General features: G+C 42.9%; 1 long non-coding RNA gene across 1 annotated transcript in view; it reads right to left on the reverse strand.

Moving 5' to 3' along the window:
- The window catches only part of LOC121718511, an 18819-nt gene extending 16742 nt beyond the window's left edge, over nucleotides 1-2077 (reverse strand). The window contains exon 1 of the long non-coding RNA XR_006033959.1: nucleotides 2065-2077. This is a non-coding gene — a long non-coding RNA (uncharacterized LOC121718511). The remainder of the gene's footprint in view (nucleotides 1-2064) is intronic.
- Nucleotides 2078-4904: the final 2827 nt, after the last annotated feature.

The raw sequence follows: 4904 nt of genomic DNA on the forward strand, positions 1-4904 counted from the left end.
TTGCTCCCCTTGGGCGAGGGGCAGGACCAGGAAATTGATTATTCATTTATATCATGCTTGTTTTCATTAAGTCTCCCAGTCTCGTTAAATTAATGATTCTTGTAACTTCTGGCAATTCTTCACGGCTATCTTGCCTCTGCTAATGAGCAAGAGCAACTTGTCAATGCTGCATTTGTTATGAGGTTGTAAAAAATCAAAAATACAATTCGCTTGTACATTTGGAAAAGAGTTTAGAGGCAAAAACAGCTATCCTACATTTTTTGCATTGCATGTATTATATATAAATAATCTGTTGTTTTGGTTTGATTTATTTTTACTTAATCAAAATAAGCAAACTGCTGTGATTGTTAAGACCATGACTGCATGATTACGTGACTGATTTATAAAAAAGAAAATGTTTTTTTTTTCATCTGAACACTTCATGTGCAAACACATGTGATTGCAGACAGAATTGAGCTTGTAGGTGCATGAACACACACACACTGCAGTGATGGGATGACATGACACACACACACACACACAGAGTGCATTGATGGGATGACACACACACACACACACACACACACACATACACACACACACAGCAGTAATGACCTGGCAGGCTGAAGCTGCACACCCTGACTGCAGAGTGATGGTGTTTACATTCCCTGCTGACTGTTATCCCTGCTGTGAGCTGCATTTACACACTTGGGTATTAAATGTGTGTGTTGCATTCCCTCCTCCTCCAGAAATCTCTACCTGCTGTGTGTGTGTGTGTGTGTGTGTGTATGTGTGTTGTGTGTGTGTGCAATTCCAGCACAGCATTGTCCTTTGCTTTATTTTGATGTGTTTGGGCTGACTACAGTGCTATTCCATTCCACCATATTGAGCTGGTCATTATGTCATTGGAGTAATTATATTAACATCATTATAAACAGTTATTGCAAAACTAGTGTTGTATGTCCATCTATAACACAATATCAAGAATTGGGGAAAATAGTGGAAACTGAATATGTTAAGATGTCATATTTTCTTGGTATTGTGCATTATTATTACACTGTAATAGATATGACCTCTCATTTTGTTATCACAAAGAAAGAGTCCAATGTGCTTGGAAGTTCAAAAGATCCAGTATTGAAAGGTGTTCTTTGGTGTAGGGAACCCAGTAGTTGTGGGGGCAAAAGAAGAATCCAAGGCACTCTTCGTTAGAAAAATATTTTAAAAGCCTTTATTTTAATAGCTGTATCATGATTGAAAACTTTTAAAACCCATGCATAGCGGTCCAAACAGCCTTCTGGTCATCGTGTTCTGTTTGATTAATATGACCACGCTTCGGCACCATGCTGGAGTCTGCTGCCCTGGAGCTCTAGATGCTGGTGATCCCACCCCAGCTCTGGTCCTTATCCAACCCAGACGTGGCACATTTCCATCCAATCAGGGCCTGATGTGGAATATATCCAGCCAATCAGGTGCAAATGTAGCAAATATCTATCCAGTCAGATCCAAATATAGCTATCTAGCCAATTAAGGGCCAGAGGTGATATCAACCCAATCAGGGCCTGATATGGAATATATTCAGCCAATCAGATCCAAATATAACACATGTCTATCCAATCAGGGCCTGATATGGAATATATTCAGCCAATCAGATCCAAATATAGCACATGTCTATCCAATCAGGGCCTGATATGGAATATATTCAGCCAATCAGATCCAAATATAGCACATGTCTATCCAATCAGGGCCGTGGCACATGTCTACCCAGTCAGAGTCAGAGCAGTGCCCTGGCGATGAAGCAAACCCCTCTACAAATGCACTCTTATTGGCTCCCCCCTCGGACAGGCATTCCGTCACCCCACCCTGCAGTGTTTGGGAACCCAAGCCACGTGCCTGCCTGGCTGAATGTATAAATACATCAGGTGAAGCCTGCTGAAAGTGGCCCATCAGCAAGTATTCCTCATGGGCTGGAGGGGTGGTGTGGCGTGGCGTGGCGTATCGATCCTCCTGAACGCCGTTAAGTCGTTTGTTAAAAGACCCCTCACCACGCACCGGGACCCCGCTACGTATACTCATTTGGTACTTTACCCACAATGCTTTGCATCACTCACTGTGCCCTGGACCACATGCCTGGGAAACGTAAGGTGAACATGGAGGTGTTCTGTTTTACAGGAAATGTGTGTGTGTGTGTGTGTGTGTGTGTGTGTGTGTGTGTGTGTGTGTGTGTGTGTGTGTGTGTGTGTGTGTGTGTTTGAATATATGAATGGTGTAATGAGCAACTCACCATATTATTGTCCATGTCTGTTCTCCGTGATGCATTGTCTGGTTGTTATGGTGTTTATATAATAAAGCATAAGTGTGAATACAGTGAAGCCCACATCAGTATTAATGTGCATGTCTGTGCTCTATAAGTCAGTGATGCCCACATCAGTATTAATGTGCATGTCTGTGCTCTATAAGTCAGTGATGCCCACATCAGTATTAATGTGCATGTCTGCGCTCTATAAGTCAGTGAAGCCCACATCAGTATTAATGTGCATGTCTGTGCTCTATAAGTCAGTGATGCCCACATCAGTATTAATGTGCATGTCTGCGCTCTATAAGTCAGTGATGCCCACATCAGTATTAATGTGCATGTCTGTGCTCTATAAGTCAGTGATGCCCACATCAGTATTAATGTGCATGTCTGTGCTCTATAAGTCAGTGAAGCCCACATCAGTATTAATGTGCATGTCTGTGCTCTATAAGTCAGTGATGCCCACATCAGTATTAATGTGCATGTCTGTGCTCTATAAGTCAGTGAAGCCCACATCAGTATTAATGTGCATGTCTGTGCTCTATAAGTCAGTGAAGCCCACATCAGTATTAATGTGCATGTCTGTGCTCTATAAGTCAGTGAAGCCCACATCAGTATTAATGTGCATGTCTGTGCTCTATAAGTCAGTGATGCCCACATCAGTATTAATGTGCATGTCTGCGCTCTATAAGTCAGTGATGCCCACATCAGTATTAATGTGCATGTCTGTGCTCTATAAGTCAGTGAAGCCCACATCAGTATTAATGTGCATGTCTGTGCTCTATAAGTCAGTGATGCCCACATCAGTATTAATGTGCATGTCTGTGCTCTATAAGTCAGTGAAGCCCACATCAGTATTAATGTGCATGTCTGTGCTCTATAAGTCAGTGAAGCCCACATCAGTATTAATGTGCATGTCTGTGCTCTATAAGTCAGTGATGCCCACATCAGTATTAATGTGCATGTCTGCGCTCTATAAGTCAGTGATGCCCACATCAGTATTAATGTGCATGTCTGTGCTCTATAAGTCAGTGAAGCCCACATCAGTATTAATGTGCATGTCTGTGCTCTATAAGTCAGTGATGCCCACATCAGTATTAATGTGCATGTCTGTGCTCTATAAGTCAGTGATGCCCACATCAGTATTAATGTGCATGTCTGCGCTCTATAAGTCAGTGATGCCCACATCAGTATTAATGTGCATGTCTGCGCTCTATAAGTCAGTGATGCCCACATCAGTATTAATGTGCATGTCTGTGCTCTATAAGTCAGTGAAGCCCACATCAGTATTAATGTGCATGTCTGTGCTCTATAAGTCAGTGATGCCCACATCAGTATTAATGTGCATGTCTGTGCTCTATAAGTCAGTGATGCCCACATCAGTATTAATGTGCATGTCTGTGCTCTATAAGTCAGTGAAGCCCACATCAGTATTAATGTGCATGTCTGCGCTCTATAAGTCAGTGATGCCCACATCAGTATTAATGTGCATGTCTGCGCTCTATAAGTCAGTGAAGCCCACATCAGTATTAATGTGCATGTCTGTGCTCTATAAGTCAGTGATGCCCACATCAGTATTAATGTGCATGTCTGTGCTCTATAAGTCAGTGAAGCCCACATCAGTATTAATGTGCATGTCTGCGCTCTATAAGTCAGTGATGCCCACATCAGTATTAATGTGCATGTCTGCGCTCTATAAGTCAGTGAAGCCCACATCAGTATTAATGTGCATGTCTGTGCTCTATAAGTCAGTGATGCCCACATCAGTATTAATGTGCATGTCTGTGCTCTATAAGTCAGTGATGCCCACATCAGTATTAATGTGCATGTCTGTGCTCTATAAGTCAGTGATGCCCACATCAGTATTCATGTGCATGTCTGTGCTCTATAAGTCAGTGAAGCCCACATCAGTATTCATGTGCATGTCTGTGCTCTATAAGTCAGTGATGCCCACATCAGTATTAATGTGCATGTCTGTGCTCTATAAGTCAGTGAAGCCCACATCAGTATTAATGTGCATGTCTGTGCTCTATAAGTCAGTGATGCCCACATCAGTATTAATGTGCATGTCTGTGCTCTATAAGTCAGTGATGCCCACATCAGTATTCATGTGCATGTCTGTGCTCTATAAGTCAGTGAAGCCCACATCAGTATTCATGTGCATGTCTGTGCTCTATAAGTCAGTGATGCCCACATCAGTATTAATGTGCATGTCTGTGCTCTATAAGTCAGTGATGCCTGTCTGTCTGTTTGTCTGTCTGTGTGGATGAGTGCAGTGGAAAAACACCAGCATTATTGTCCATGACTGCACTCTATGATGCAGTGAGTGAGCCTGTCTGTCTGTCTGTCTGTCTGTCTGTGAGGGGGGATTGTAGATGCAGACGCACACGAGTCTTGTTATCAGTGTCTGTGGGCTATGATGCAGAGAGCGGGTCGGGGAGCTCGCGTTTGTGAGGGGAGTAATCTGAGCGAGCTGAGCTAGACGTTAGACAGCACTTAGGCGGATTAGTTTGAATCTTTTTGATCAACTTGAAAATTCCATGCAAATTTCAAGAGGCTTATGGAGCTAAGGAGCCTTCTGGCTCAGTGGGTCAGACACAAACACACACAGAGAGAGAGAGAGAGAGAGAGA

This window comes from Alosa sapidissima, chromosome 1 (assembly GCF_018492685.1).
Source record: "Alosa sapidissima isolate fAloSap1 chromosome 1, fAloSap1.pri, whole genome shotgun sequence".
NCBI classification, from domain to species: Eukaryota; Metazoa; Chordata; class Actinopteri; order Clupeiformes; family Clupeidae; genus Alosa; species Alosa sapidissima.